The sequence below is a fragment of the Cetorhinus maximus genome, chromosome 10, assembly GCF_964194155.1.
Source record: "Cetorhinus maximus chromosome 10, sCetMax3.hap1.1, whole genome shotgun sequence".
NCBI classification, from domain to species: domain Eukaryota; kingdom Metazoa; phylum Chordata; class Chondrichthyes; order Lamniformes; family Cetorhinidae; genus Cetorhinus; species Cetorhinus maximus.
Genome location: NC_135888.1, coordinates 96,146,915 through 96,163,704, shown reverse-complemented (window position 1 = coordinate 96,163,704; position 16,790 = coordinate 96,146,915). Strand labels below are relative to the sequence as shown.

General features: G+C 42.3%; 1 long non-coding RNA gene across 1 annotated transcript in view; it reads left to right on the top strand.

Moving 5' to 3' along the window:
• The window catches only part of LOC144685852 (uncharacterized), a 71,328-nt gene extending 60,634 nt beyond the window's left edge, over window positions 1–10,694 (top strand). Inside the window, exon 3 of the long non-coding RNA XR_013577792.1 lies at window positions 9,913–10,694. This is a non-coding gene — a long non-coding RNA (uncharacterized LOC144685852). The remainder of the gene's footprint in view (window positions 1–9,912) is intronic.
• The last annotated feature ends 6,096 nt before the right edge of the window (window positions 10,695–16,790 follow it).

Genomic DNA, 16,790 nt, shown 5'->3' with positions numbered 1-16,790 from the left:
AACCAAAATTAAATTGGTTAAGTGATGACTTTCTCTTAGTAGTTATGAATCTGGACCAGCCATAGTAACAGCTTGTGATAAAGTAAACTACTGAACTTCTTTTTCATTCACATATTTGTGTAATGCTGGAAAAAAGGTTGACTGCTGAACTGTCTCTATTTTAGTGTGTGGCAGAAATGGGAGGAAATAGTTTAGAGCAGATAAGGGAGAAACTTTAAAGTTGTCAACATTTACTTTGTTGAAAACTAAGTAGAAATTTATTGATGGCTATTGTTTCTTTATTTTTCTCTGGGGAGACAGTGTTACTTTAACAGCTTAATAACATGTAGAGGAATCACAAATTTAAAAACAAAAACGCTGAAAATGTACAGCAGGTATTGGTAGTATCCGAGAAGAGAGAAAAAAAAAGAAATTTGATCCAATTTAAAAAATGAAAACATAATCCTCTGACAAATAGTGTATACCAAGTCCATCGGGGCTATGGAAAAGCACAATATTTCTGGGAAGAGAGATCTTTTTTAATAATAAAATAATTTGAAAGATCTGCAAGTAAACTGAAGCTTTTGTGCCCTTCCTGTATTACAATCATCACAGTAGTCACTCACCAAAGAAATGCAAGTTTTACAAGAGAAGTACCAAATTAATGGCTAAATATTTTGCAGTGGCCATTGCAAAAGCAGGTTAAAGAAGGCTTGGACATCAAGATTTCAATGGATCATTGGTTAGAAAATGCTGAGTGATGACGATGGCAATGATGAATTACACTTATTTCTACCTTTTGAGGTTTGCTTATTTATTGCTTTTATTGTTCATGTAATTCTAGGTCTCTTAGACTTACATTAAAATAACCTTTTCTCCAAAGGACTGGTCACATTTTTTGAGCTTGACCTGCACATTAGGACAGGAACAAATGGCCCAAGTTTTAAGTGACATAAATAAAACTCAAAACTCCACAAAATCAAATATAATGTATGAATTTATGGGGGATTGTACCCAGCGTGCTCTAATAATCTATAAGACTTGCTGGTCTGCACTTCCCTCTTTGTGGTGGAGTTTCAGTGGGAGGTATTTCTGCCTGTCTCTTCATATCCTCCCTAACCCCAATCATTTCTGGGTTTGGGTATCAATAGAGATACATGGCAGCCTCCCAGTGAGAATTCTGCAATCAGGAAGGAGTTTGCCAGTGCCAGCCAGGGAGATCTGGCAGTGTAACCAAAGATGCAATGAAGCTCTTAAAGGGGCAGAAGCTCTCCAAAGCTCAAGACCGGGGTGGACATAGATGCCTGAGTAGAGGTATCTGAAGATTGTAACAAGACCTCAGCCAAGATCGACGCCTTTAATTGGTAGGCCTCTGGGGCCACCAGGGGAATGCTTTAGGGTCCTTTCCCTCCATTTGGGCATTTACTTTTTCCCAGGGCCCGCCTTCTGTTTAGTGGCCTCAGGAAATGGTGGTGAGCTGGGAAATCCATTGTGACCCCAAGCCCAAAACCCTGCATGTGTCAGACTGGGAAGAAGCATTTATGAGCAAGAGGGAAGAATTCCTCCCACAGTTTTGTTTCCATCATTGTGGGTGAACCATGTTTCTGACATCCCTATAACATAATAAGCTGGGAACTTCTTCATAGCCGCTTCCACTCTCCACTGTAACTTTAAGGGAAGCCCTGTTTAAGTATAATAATGGGGAGGTGATGGCGTAGTGGCATTGTCACCAGGCTAGTACTCCAAACACCCAGGGTAATTCTCTGGGGACCTGGGTTCAAATCCCACCACAGCAGATGGTGAAATTTGAATTCAATAAAAATCTGGAATCTGATGATAACCATGAAACCATTGTCGATTATCATGGAAACCCATCTCGTTCACTAATGTCCTTTAGGGAAGGAAATCTGCCATCCTTACCTGGTCTGGCTTACATTTGACTCCAGACCCACAGTAATGTGGTTGACTCTTAAATGTCCTCTCAAATGGCCTAGTAAGCCACTCAGTCCTCAAGGACAATTAGGGATGGGTAATCAATGCTGGCCCAGCCAGAGGCGCCCACATCCCATGAGCCAATTGGAAAAAAAGGAATTCTATTGTTTCTGGTAATGCTACAGCAGCGTATAGGAACAGCTCGAGAAAATTCCTGGCCTTATGTTAGAAGAAAGTTAACAGATGCTGATGTTCATGCTTTAATTCAAAAGGTTTTCGTGCATGACAATGTGCTGTGATACTTTCTTTGAAAGGGGATCTTATACCTCTTGCTTTTAGTACCTGGAAAGTGAGTTTTCCCCTTGACTCCAGGCCTGGATTTTCCTGTTGGTTTGGGAAAACCCAACTTGCACACTTTTGCGCTTTCCAAAATGCACACCCAACCCACCTGTGACTTTCCCGGGATTTTTATCTTTTCACACAGCGGCCAGATAGTACCATTGATCCAAGAAAGATTGAAATTTTAAGAGACTGTAATAATAAAATATATCTTTGATGTAGTTTCTTGTTTGTTTACAAACCTAGTAGGCACTTAAAGCATTGCAATTTTTTTTGCACTGGAGCAGTTTTTTCCAAGTATGAAAGTACATTTGAATTCAGGTTTTTATTAGATTTTTCGAGGTTTAATTTTTTCCAGTGATTCAAAAGTAATGCCCCTTGCTATTGCAGACTCCTGTGGACTGTACATAGTACATTCTGGGTGAGTGGCAATGGAAGATACATGGGGGGCACAGATGGCATGGGGATATGAGGGGACATGGAGGTGGCATGGGGGATCTGAGGTGGCATGGGAGTCGCAGTGGAGTGCAGGGGCAGGCCTTCCCACGATTCTCCAATACAGTATCCCAGATCCCAACGTTGTTTTAAAGGCCCACTAAAATTCACCCCTCACCCACCCACCCCATGCTGCCTCAGATCACCTATGCCACCTCCATGCCGCCTCACATCCCCCCATGGGGTGCATGAATCCAGAACTAGAGGGCACTGTTTTAAAATTAGGGGTCGCCCTTTTAGGGCAGAGGTGAGGAGAAATTTTTTCTGAGGGTTGTGCGACTTTGGAATTCTCTGCCTCAGAGGACGGCGGAGGCGGAGTCATTGAATATTTTTAAAGCAGAGTTAGGTAGATTCTTGTTAGGTAAGGGAATCAAAGGTTATCGGGGTAGATGAGAATGTGGAATTCAAAACACAAACAGATCAGCCATGATCATATTGAATGGCAGAGCAAGCTCAATGAGCCGAATGGCCTACTTCCCCTATTTTGTATGTTAGTTTGTATCCTCCATAGCCACTCACCCAGAACGCACCATGTGCAGTATGCAGGAGCTATGCAATAGCAATGACATTATTTTAAAATCATTAGAAAAAATTAAACCTCTAGCAATCTAATTTAATGAAGTGAGTACTTTTTGTTTGAGATTAATAAACAAACGTCCTAAAATTTATATTTTTGGCAAAGTAACTTTTATATAACCTCCTGCATTGAGAATTAATTCAAACACTTTTGCATCTAAAGACCAAATTAAAGAATAATTAAACTATTCTTCGCAAACAAACACAAATATTATTAGTTTTTTAAAAAGCAGTTTAGCGACAGATGAATAAATGTAGTGAATAAATGAATTTGGTCACCAAGAAATAGCCAACAGGCATAATGATGAATAAAATGACATTGAGCAACTAATGTAATAAATTACGATACTAATAACTGTCATAAATTAATTATATTGCTGCGTTCTTGTTATTAGAAGAATGGATTAGAAAAAAAGGTGAAATTTGACTTCAATGTGTCAAATTGCAGATGATAGCTAAATTTACAGTCTGCTTTACACTGCCATGATTTGTACTACTGCAAAAGTCAAATTTTACCCACCAAATATTTTCAAAATCCTGCAATACAATTTCTTTGGCAGTAGAGGGCAGCTTAATGACATGTCTGTTTTATTCACTCTTGTAAAGCTTTAGCTGTAGTTGAAACATGCTTGCAGTAGAAGGTGCTAGCAAAACACATCTGATTCTATCAGAAGCCCTGTTATGTTTCCATTATAAAACTAAGGCCAGAATTTTGCGCTCCCCCCACCAGCTGGTTTTTAGGCGGGGGGAAGGAGTGTGAAATTGAAGGGACAGGATTCCGTCCGGACTCCCACCTGCCCTGACCACACAGCAATTTTACGCTGGCGCAGGCAAGGCCTCGGTTGGAAAGCCCGCCCTTGCCCCAATTGAGGCCCTTAAGCGGCCGAATATTGGGCACTTAAGGGCCGTTTCCCAGCCAGCCTCAATTTTGTGGCTAGCGGGAGGATTGAACTTCCATGGGGGAAACCCGAAAAAGAACAGAGTTACATCGCGGCGGGGAGGTGGGGAGGTACGCCTCAGTCAGAAGCCCCCTTCTGAAGTCTGGTGCCCCCTCCTTAAAGTATGGTGGCCTCTGTATATCCCTCCCCCACTGGCTTCTCCTCCAAGACCCTGATCGCTCCCTTCGTGCACCCCCCCACCACCCCCAGGCCTTCATTACTCTCCCCACCCTGGGATCCCTTGAACTTACCTGGGCCTCTGGTGCCCTTAGTGATTGACCCACTCTATCAAAGGGTTTGTGTATTTAAACACAAAGGTTTCTCTGACTGCCTACAATTTTCAAAATCATCTGTTTTTAATATACTGGCCTGAATATTGCCGTCGGTGTGCTGGGGCAGGTCTGACACGCAAAATGACGCGAGATGATGTTGGGCGTGCGTCCCAAAATCATCGCGCATCATTTCGATTTTTCGCTCGGCAGGCATGCACCGGAAGTGTCTGTGAGCCCACTGAACTGTTAACAGCCTATTAAGGCTGTTGACAAACCAATTAAAGTTGTTTGCAACACTGCCCGTCCAACCTTAAGGTGGGCGGGCAGGCGAAGAGCCCAAGCGGCCTTCGCGTTTTTTAGGAAACCTCATCCACGAGTGGGATGAGGGTCCCTAAAGCTTTTATTAATTAAATGATAAAATTTTCCTGAATATAAAAACATGTCCCAGCTCATGTAACACTGTCACATGTGGGGACATGTCTAAATAATTGTTAACTTTATTTTTAAAAACTTTTATTATGTCCTTAGTCTCCCTGAGGCAGCTCCGTGTCTTAGGGAGATTGCTGTGCTCTTTCGCGCGCATGCGTGAAAGAGTGCAGGCCCCGACTCTCCCTCCTCCCCCTGCCCGCACAGGTCCTGCTAAGCGCTACCAGCCACGCATCACGCTGGGCGGACCTTAATTAGCCCGCCCTCATAAAATGGCGGCGTGCAGCCGATCGCGAGCGGCGATCGGCACCGCCCCTGCCCCTGCCCCTGCCCCTGCCTGCTCCCACCCAGCCTGCCTGACATAGGTAAGTTTCCGGCCACTGTCTTTTTTTATTAGTCGTCCCGAAGTGCATCACCTCTCACTTCTCCATGTTGAACATGCATCTGCCTATTTTCATTATCCTGCCTGTCATAGTTAAGCCCATAACTGCCCTCATCATGGTCTAGTGCTGCACCAAGTTTAATTTCATTTGCAAACTTTAGAATGCTGCCTCCTACACCTGCATCTAAGTCATTTATAAAAATTGCAAAGAATAATCGATTCAAAACTAATTCTTGGAGAGCACACTGCAAACCACCTCCCAGTTTGTAAAACATCCATCCAGCATCACCCTCTGCTCCATGTCACTGCGTGAGTTTTGTATCTAAATAGTGACTTTCTTCTTAATTCCATGGTGTAAGAAAGCCATTGAATATTATAGAAATAGATTTCTCTCTCTCTCTTTGTCCCTTATTAAGGAAAATTCCATAGCAACCTGCCAGGGCTGACACAGACACAGGATAGCAGAGACCTATTATCTCTGCCAAGGCCATAACTCTTGGCATAAGCCTTTGTGTAAGACATTCTAGGGTTGTTAACGTGGGATCTCATAGCCTATATCTAAACAAATGATTAGAGTAAGATTAACAAGGTGTCCTAGCAAGAGATAAGCAGAAGGGTGAAGCTATGAGCTAGGGACTGAATTAGGAGGGGTATACTTCGGGTGCTCGGACAGTTGAATTGAAAGAAGTATTTGTATGAGTGATTAGCTTAAGATACCCATCAACCACGATCTTATGTTAATTGTTTTATAAATATGAAAAAATAATGCATCCTCCTCCCTGTGGATGCTACTGCTTTATTGCATTCTTTTTAATGTTTGGTTTATATATCCCAATCCAAATGGTTGCATGTTTTCACTTTTTGTTGCGTATTGTAATAGGGCAAATAATGTACAGTATTGTGTCTATACATGATCACACACTGGCTGCTAAATTATGAGAGGTTGCAGGTGGCCTTGGCCATGCAGTTGCAGTTCTCTCAGCTGCTAAATAAAAAAATGGCAGACCTGGCTAACCATCCCTCCTTCTTCCATCCCTTACCCCTGCACATGCGCACACACTCACACACACATACACACACACACGCGGACACACACACTTTCCATTGTTTTCTCCCCTCTTTTCCCTGGTCATTCTGGATACATACCTCTTATGATAAGAATGCATCAAGTGCCACAGGATACATGGCAACAATTACTTTCTTTCTCGTAGTATCTGGTATTAATATCAGGAGTTCGGTGTACCCGGAAAATCATTACCCACTAATTGTGATGCACTTGTTGGCACTCCAACATACTGGAGCAATGATGCCTAATATTTTTGAGTGTACTTATAATTTGCTTCACAGTCGTGATCATAAATCTCACTTCTAGCAATAAAATAGCATTAGAACATATGGAAATTTGGCATAATTTATTGCCCCCCGAAAACTTTTAAAATAATATTTTTATTCAACTATAGCACAGCTCACCTGAAGAGCTCAAGCTAATGATTTTTGTTTTCAGTCCAGGAACCAATACTCAATTTCCCAGAATAAAACGGAAGGAAAAATACTGCTCTAGCTCAAAACAATTGACTAATTAAAAGTAATTGTGGAATTAATAACAGGGAAAGGAACTGCAACAGATGATCACCATTTAAACCTTTCAGAAAGATTACATTGTTTGTAATACAGTTGCTAAGGCAACTAACACTTGTGTGTTTAATCCTAAGGATACAAGTATTACATGCAGAATTCAGAACTTGTTTTCTGGATCTTGGTTAAAAGACAGTCCCCACTACATGCCTCCAAAGTGCACATTAACTGTTGTCTGCATATTGGTATTGAATTCTTCTACAATATCAAAATACATTCTTGATCATGAGAAGGCTTTAGTATGTTGAATGTTAGTAAACCCCAATCTTGACTCAAATACACTTCAATTAGCATATAATTACTGCTATAACAAAGCATAGTTACTGACACTTGGGACATCAATTATGATTATTTTTAAGTCTCTTCATTACATAAAACTTTTAGTCAATTGATTCATCTATTTGCATTAGTTTTGCTAATCTTAGTAGGTAGTTTAGAATGTTTTGTGCTCCTGCTAATTAATAAGCAGTCATCATTTTAGAGGTTACAATACATTGCAGTACTTAAGAAACCCTATGAGATTTTCCAGCATTGCTAGTGATATCCCACTGACACAGAGGAGTTAATAAGCTGTTTAATGGATTCTGTTTGGTGCAATGGGAGGTTACGCTCATGAAGCAAATTAGGCAAGATCCTATTAACTTGATTGAAATGTCAGTAATAATGTTTTAATGCGGAAGCATCAATCTACATTGTGAAGAATTGTACAAACACTTTCAGTATCAATAGTAAATCAAGTAGGGCTCACTGTTACCCAATTGATCCAGATGGTAACATTTTGCAGCTGTACATTTTTATGATTTTGAAGATGAAGACCTCTTAGATTAAATCTTCTTTTGTTGAGAAATGGATTGAATGCCCCGCTTTTACTGTTAGTTTCAAACCAATAATATGGCAGAAATATTTGGTTTTAAAGTGTATACTCCTTGAAAATGTCATTTTGTTTGTGGAATTTAAGTAAGCAATCATGACACTTGTAATAATTATCCTTTAAACCCTCTCAAGCAACTGACAAGCCACTGAGCCACTTTAATTATCAAAAATTCATTTATGCAACAATAGCAGTCACAGTTGCTCAGTGACCAAACCAGATTTAGTAACTTTTTAAATTTGATTTTACGATGTGGTAACACTGACAAAGTTGCATTTATTTTATTACTAAGAAAGTAAAGGGAAAATGAGCATTATTATCCATGTTACATGCAACATGTCAAGATTGTAAACAGAATATATTGCATCAAGAACTCCCATAGGCAAAGTTGTCCTGTCTCAATCCATATTGCTCTTCTGTTTAAAGACTAAATTGGCACATCAATTTCCAGCCTCTGACCTGCTCTTGTAGCCAGAGTATTTATATGGCTAGTCCAGTTCAGTTTCTGGTTAATGGTAACCCCCCAGGATGTTGGTGTTGGGAGATTCAGCGATGGGGTAATGCCATTGAATGTCAAGGGGAGATGGTTAGACTCTCACTTGTTGGAGATGGTCATTGCCTGGTATTTCTGAGGCATGTATGTCACTTGCCACCTTCAAAAAGGTTGGATCAGGAGTGGAATGGCTACCTGTCTGCAAGTGGTGGGTGGCAAATATTGATAATTAAGGGAAAAGATAAAAGCAAAATACTGCGGATGCTGGAAATCTGAAACAAAAACAAAAATAGCTGGAGAAACTCAGCAGGTCTGACAGCATCGGCGGAGAGGAATACAGTTACCGTTTCGAGTCGGGAAGACTCTTCATCAGAACTAAAGAAAACTTGATAATTAAGGGGCCTATTAAAGCCCCTCTCCTGCGCCAACTGGAACTTTCTAAATGGCAGGAGGGACCCTTGTGATGGCCAAACATACCAGTTAGAGGAGGTGGGCTTTTCTAATGCCACCTACTTCCCATACCCCACAGCCATTGCACCACGATAGCCTGCTAGCTGTGGCCTCTTTCAACATTTATATCTTTAAAAAGTGTACAGAGGGTGCCCCACGATGGAGATGCCTTTTCGCTCTTTCTCTCCTACATAAATTATCAGTTCGCACCTCATCCTACTCCACACCAACCCCCACTCCCCCTCCTCCCTGCCCTAGCCTCGGGAGCCTGCCTGTCATGCTTAATTGGATGGTGAGCATGCCCTCTGGCCATGTATTGGGCCAGGGCTGAAAGATCACGTTGGGGTCTACTTCCAATGTGGTTTCGGGTTGGGACTTGGAGGTTTTCCCATCTTCCAGTTCCCAACCCTAGAAGGAAAATCCAGCCTTGAATATCTTATCATTTATCTCATTGCTGTAAGGGGAAATCTTGCTGTCCACTAATTGTTCACCAAATTTATTGTATATCATTGTTGTATGTAAAGAGCACTTTAGAATGTCCTGAGGCCATGAAAAGTTTTACATAAATCAAATTGTTTATTTTCTTCTTTTAAAATAGACTGAACCATGAAATACAGATAGGGTCGCTTTGTGGGTGCTCAACCTGACTTGTGGGGGAGGAGGAGAAATTTTAAGTCTTAGAAGTTTACCCATAATCATGGTGATTGTTTGAAGTTTTGAAGTATATCCTTTCCCTCTTTCTTGAATAAGTGTGTAACATTTGCCACTCTCAAGTCCTTACAGTATAATTTTGAATTTTGATGGTCCACAAGATTGCAACATACTTATGGACGAGGACAGCCATTTGGCCCATTTTAATACATCCATCTGCGACAACATGACACTATCCCAATTGCTTCACTTAGTTTGTTCTTAAATTATTCCAGTGTTTTTGCCTCCACTGGTCTAATCAGAAGTCTATTCTATGTATTGATCGCTCTTTCAACAAAAAGCCTGATGCTATCAGTGCTATAAGTTACCCTTTACTAGTATGAATCTGTGTTCCTTTGTTATATATCTACTGTTTAATACAAAGTAGTATTTCACATTAACCTTTTCCATCCCTCTCTCAAATCATTCTTCAGATGCCTCCTTTCAAGACTGAAAAGCTTAAGACTCCAGCAGTTTTTCCTCTTAAGTCAGACCTAACTCTAAGGATCAAGATCGAAGACCTTGTAGGTCCTCTCTGTCTCCAGTGCTTGAATATTTCCCATTTTTCTCAGTGAGCAGAAATGTATATTGTACTCAAGGTGTGGTCTGATCAAAGCACTGAACAGTTTGACCACAATGTTCTCTGACTTGTATTCTGTTGTTTTAGTTATTCTTGTTGCTGTGCTTATTGCTGCTCTGCATTGGCTGGACCTGTTGAACATTGACACAAATGCAAAATACTGTGGATGCTGGAAATATGAAATAAAAACAGAAAGTGCTGGAAATAATCAGCAGGTCAGGCAGCACCTGTGGAGAGAGAAATGGAGTTAACGTTTCAGATTTGTGACCTTTTACTTCTCTGCATTAAATTGCATCAGGCATTGTCCAATTCATTCACATACTGAGGAAGGGCAAGGAGATAGCTAGAACCCAGATGAAATGGATCATGAAGCAGAAAATAGTAAACAGGTGAGTGTGAACACAGTGATTTTGAAACACATCCGTGTACAGAAGTCAAGAAAAAGCTGACATTGGAAGACATGGATGAGGGCAAATCTACATTACGATATAAATGAGATAAAATGACAGGAAACTGTGGCTGTAATAAACTATGATGTGATGGGAGTATCAGAAACATGGCGAAATCCTGAAGGTGAACATTAATGTAATATTCAAGAATATAGTGTTCAGAAAAGATGGTGGTGTAGCAAATTATGTCAGGGACTTCTGGGGGATGAATGGTGTGATCAAGTGGAAGGGAGTAAGCCACAGAAAGGACTAGTCTGGCTAGAAACCTTTCATGTGAGTAATTTCAATTCAACACCAGGGGTTTGCTAAAGATGAGCAGAGCAAAAAAAAGACAGTTTATTCTAAGAAAGGTGTATGAGAAGAGAGATTTTAATTTAATGGGAGATTATACATTGGAGATCCCAAGTTGTTTAGAGTCAGTGCAAATGTAATACATGGCTTCTTCATGATTCACTATAAGGAGAGCTACAAGAGGCAGTGCTCACCTTGACCTGTTATTCATAAATGATCCAGACCACTGTTGTAAAAAGGTTTATGAAAACACTTGCCATGGTAATTATTAAAATCTTGACTAAAACTTCTTCCCTTTTTGTTCCTCCTGTCCTTCTCTCAAGCATATTATTAATAATCTTGCCCTTCAAATGACTCATTATTAGACTTCCCGAAGGGTTGATCGGCAGTATTAAATGAAAACTGGCCATTTAATGGTTAAGCTTAACATGATCTGGGACTCAATTAAACTATAAACCAGGAAGAAGGTTCATAACTTCAAAAAAAGCTACATTCAGACAGAAAGGGGAATTGAGATAATTGAGGTGTAGGAGAATGTCAATAATTTAGTAGAAGACAAATGGAATATCTTTAAAATAAAAATGCTGAACGTACATGCCCTTTGAGGAAGGAAACAATGACTGGTTTTGAAAAGGAGAAACAGAAAAGAGAACCATTAACAACGTCCGTGAGTGTGGGAGCCAGAAAGGGTAGTTGAGTGATCTGAAGTTGAGCGGGAAGTTGATCAATTGAAATGGGAGGGACAAACTCATGGAAGAGGTGAGCTTTTAAAGGGCAGGAACAAGGGGAGACCAATGAGCTAAAAAGTGACAAATGATGGCTGAGGTTTGAGTTAGAGTGAGTGAAAGGACAGGTACAGTCAGGAGAATGAGATGAAAGAGATGAAGTGACAATGAGGTAGCTGTGCAGATAGTCTCAAATTTAAGAAGAAACTGTTACAGAGAGGAGGAGATTAATTTAAACAGCCCTGATTTCTCCTTTCACTACCCATCCATAAACAGAAAGGTGTTTTTGATTTCTGGTTTCCCCCTTTATAAGTGGTGGTGTGTTTTCCCCAACCCTTCAGTTTGGAGTGATCCAATCCTCTGATAACAACCCCACAGCAAATTTGGGATAAGGTAAAATAAGAGGGTTGGGTTTATTCTACATGCACACAAAACGCAGGAAAGGGGTTTCGTAATGTCCGCTCCTTTTTGCGCTCATACAATACAAAAATGATAAGGGAAAGAAAGGGGTAAAGGGCCAGACTCCGATAAAAATAAGAATTATTGTTTCACGTGAGTCTAGAGTCCAGAATGAAAAGTCCAATGGCATATTCCTTCAGAGGTTGGCAGGTTGAATGTTGCAGGGTGATGTGTCTTTTCCAGAAGTGAGCGATTCCACGATGGGAGAAGGCATGTAGAGATGAATTAGCCTTGAAGGCGCAGATACAGAAGTTCCAATGTTCCAGTAGTTCACAGTGTAGATGAGGGCCAGGCAATTGACCTGTACAGAGCTCATTCTGCTGCTACCTGTTAGGTGGTAAAATGGTAGACTGTCTGGGTTCAGTTCCACAAGGCAATATTACAGTTTTTAGTGGCTTGGGGGAGATCACGTGACATACCTCTCACTTCGTCTCCTGGGTGTTGGACAATGGCGGTATCTTCCCATGTCTGGAATCTTGAGGTGTTTAATAGAGGAGTCAGGGTCCCTTTTGCCCTTTGCAGACACACCGTCTCCCTTGGCTCTGCCTTAGAAATGTAAATGGGGCAGGTGCATATCTTTGGGGTTTGATTGGCAGCCATTACAGAGGGCATTAGCACCTCTTTAAAGAGGTCCCTGCTGCCTTCTGAAGGTTAGAAATTCCCCTAGTGTGATTCATGGCTAGTCAGGGTAAAGCCTTGTCCATTTTTAAAATAAAAATAATAATTTTATAAAGTGGTCAGGACATGCCTCCCCCATTGGAGAAAAGTGAAATGAATTCCATTTTATTTCATGTTTTTAATGTAGTCTTAGGAAAGGAAAAATAGGAAGTGAGGAGGTATACAGGTGTTCTCTCATTCATGATGACACATCAAATGCACAGTTTGCAGGAGAAATGGCAATTCTCTGCTACATCTTTGTTTAGTGGTTTAAAACTGAGATTTGGGAAGATTTAGGTGACTTGGGAGGATTTGAAATTCATCTGTCTGGGGAAGTCTATTCAGTGTTAGAGTTCTGACTTCCCTCTGTTGGGGGTCAGGCTTTCCAACCTCTTGATTAAGTACCTTCAAAAGGGTCTGGGGTTTTACGGGGTGGTTAGCACTCAGGGGACAAGTGATGGTCAAGCCGCTCTGGGCAATTTGCAGGGGAGTGCTGGACATCTCACCCTGTGGCTGCCAGGCCCTGGGATCCAGGGCTGAGCTGCTCTTGTCCAGCCTAGCTCCTGCCTGTCCACTGTGGTAACCTGTGGGTTCAGGTGTTTGGACCCAGAAAATGGGCTTCGGCTGAGGGTCAGGAGAATGGGGTGTTCTAAAGAGACCTTGGCCTCTTTGGGCAATTCCAGTTTGGGCGCTAGCACAATTGGAGAGTTCCGGTTTCTGCTGCTAGGTGCTTTTGATTGGCTAGCGACAGGTGGTTGTTGGCCCTTGAACTTGGGTCAGCCTTCTGACAGGGGCCTCTCCTGCATCCATACCAGATATGGCCACAGTGCTGTAGCCTGGAGGGGGGTATTGGATCATTTTAAAGGGGGCAGTTAACTCTGGTCTTCTTGCAATTCTGCATGATGGTGGGTGAGCATGGGGTCCAACCTGGTTGGGGTCCCTCTGCTGGTCAGTTGCATGATAGGTCCCATGTCTTTTGGGACACTACTGCCCTCTGGAGGATTGGTCAGCTCTTGCTGTACCTCTTGGTGGCTTATCAACTGGGTAGGTCATCACCCCCATGCTTTCTGGGCCAATTTGGGAACTTTTCTGCTCCACATTTAAATTCATCTTGAATTAGTGATGATTAGAGATGAATTAGTCTTGAAGATGCAGATACAGAAGTTCCCATGTTCCAATAGTTCACAGTGTAGATGAGGACCAGGCACTTTACCTGGACAGAGCTCACTCTGCTGCTACCTGTTAGATGGTAAAACGCTAGACTGCCTGGGTTCAGTCCACACGGCAATATTACAGTTTCTAGCAGCTTGGGGGAGGTCATGTGACATACCTCTCACTTCTTCTCCTGGGTGTTGGATAAAGGATTTTCCCAGGTCTGGAATCTTGAGGTGTTGAATAGAGGAGTCAGGGTCCCTTTTGTCCTTTGCAGCCATACTGTCTCCATTGGCCATTGCTCTGCCTTAGAAATGTAAAGGGGGTGGGTGCATACCTTTGGAATTTAATTGTCGGTACCCACAGAGGGCATGAGTACCTCTTTAAAGATAACGAGATCCCTGCTGCTTTCTGAAGGTCAGAAATTCCTCTAGTATGAGTCATGGCTAGTCAGGGTAAAGCCGTGTCCATTTCTAAAATAAAAATAATAATTTTATAAAGCAGCCAGGTTGACATAGATACATGGGTATACTTTCCTTCCTATTTTCTGGCCTGTACAAACCAATGAGCTCCTCACATTTGGTGGAGAAGGTGAAAGAAAAGTGGACAATAGGAAGGGTGAATGAGAAGGTGAGTTGTCTGGAGAAAAGAAATCATGGATGATCTTGGCATGGATGGTGCATTTGGCCTTTGAATTGGAAGTTCCATGTTATTCAACATGGTTGATCAGATACTGGTGATGGAAGTTGAGACCAGTTGTGCGACAGGTGTACTCAAATGTTTAAGGTATCAAGGTGGGAGCTGAAGTAATGGTGGGTGTGGGGAATGGTGAGTAACTTGGTTTGAATAAAGGTGTCAAATGCAGAAGGAAGGGACTTATTCAATGAGCCAATTGCTGCAGTGATGGACAGAAGGTCAGAGGATGGAGTGTTGGGTATTTTAGAAGGAGTTAGAGTAAGTTTTTTCAGGTAGGCAGGTAAAGGAATTGGCTTGGAGATAGACAGAAGGATCTGGATCATGAGGAGTGGCCAGAATTAGCCATATATATGGTTACATAGCATTACATACCAAACAGAAATAGACAGTTTGGCTCAATGAGTTTGCATTGATTTTTGTCCCCCACATGAGCAGTAATCCTGATCCCAACCCTATTCCATCGCTCTTTATTTCCCTTGCATTCAGCACCTTATCTTACCTATTCTTAAGTGATTACATGCCAATACAGGTCATGCATTTCATAACTCTTTATGTAAAAACAAATTCTCCTGTATTCTAATATAAATCTCTAATATTCAGGTGCCTATGGTCCCCTCATTCGTCAACCACTGGAGACTATCTCATTGTGGACTTTCTCAGGGTTCTCACATTCGGCTGCTGTTAATTAGATGGAAGATTGTTATATATTCCACCTCACGTGTGTAAACTGGGTTTCCAAAAATCTTGCACCAATGTTATGGCAGCAGCCAATTTTGGCAAACCTCTGAGGAAATTTCCTGCACCTGTCTTGATCTACCTTGTCTTATTCCTTTATAATTTTAAGCAGTTCAGTTAAGTCACCCTATAATCTAAAATAAAAGCAAAATGCTGTGGATGCTGGAAATCTGAAACAAAAACAAAAATTGCTGGAAAAACTCAGCAGGTCTGACAGCATCTGTGGAGAGAAAGACAGAGTTAACTTTTCAAATCCATATGACCCTTCTTCAGAGAAGTCCCAGCTTTTTGTCTTTTTCATATTTGTGTTCCCTTAAAACGGGCAACATCTGAGTGAGTCTGCACAGTACCCTCTTTATTGCCTGTACATATGCTCAATGGTGTGAAGCCAACAGCTGTTGGATAGTGCTGACCATCACTTGGATGGCCAGAGTTCATTGCACTGCATGGCTTCCCAAAACCCCACCCACCTCTGCCCCTCTCCACCTGACCGATTGACGGCAGCTTTGTCCACTGGACTCCATGCTGTGCTCTCAGCTCAGGTGCAGGCATTCTCCTAACCCGCACTGCAAGGCTGCACTGTTAGCTTGAACCATGGGGGAGACTGGTCCAAACTTGAATGAAGCTGTTGCAAGGGGCTGTGAGCGCCTCCACCAGTGACTGCTCCATGGCTAGCTTTCACAAGGAGACTGCACAATGTAATTAGTTGTCCAACTGTTCTGCAGCCCCCTAAAACGCTCATTAATTTCCAGTCTGTGCCCGAGGGTGAGAAGTTCAGGAGCACTTTCATGCCTTTGTGTTGCTTGAGTGGGCAGATAAGCTAGTGGCCCGACTCCAAGCATGTCAATGTAGCTGCGCCTGAACTATCTCAGCTGCAGAAGAACGCTCACTTTATACAAGGTTTCCCTAATGCATGGCTGCTTCCCTCCTCCGCCATCCGCATGCACTTGTGCACTACCGTCAGACCGTGCTGCCTTGGCACCACCCCACCTTGCCCCAACGACAGCACGGTCCTTGCCCCAGCACTGCACTGTCAGCCAGCCAGGAAAAAGCGACTTGCCTGTGTCTCGCCTGAATGCACGGCATCTTTTCCTTGAAGTTGAGCAGCTGCCGCTCACGAGTGCTGCACAGTGTTAGTGAGCACTCACCTCCGAGTTCCCCATAAAGTTCAGCTTGCCAGGTGCAAGCTTTTTCAATCATGTTGTTCTGAAATCACGCCGATGTGGGAGGTAAATTCGATGTTGGGGGGGGATGATTCTGGTGAGCAGGCAAGATGATCAGATGCAAATGCATTGAAATTATGTTCCCGATGTTGGACAGTGGGAAAGGCAGCCCGCCATTGACGGGCAGAGCAGATGATAGCTTAACTGGTTTCACGGTGACGTAGAACCGATTTTTGGCCTTTTTGCCATATTGTCCCCCTCACGCGCCATGATGCCCGCCGCCAATGGGGGCAGATAATTCCACCCAATGTGGAAACACACAACACCATGAAATGTAAAAGTAATGAAACACACTCACTCCTCTACGCACACAGATGCACATACATAAGTAATGATGGATTCTAG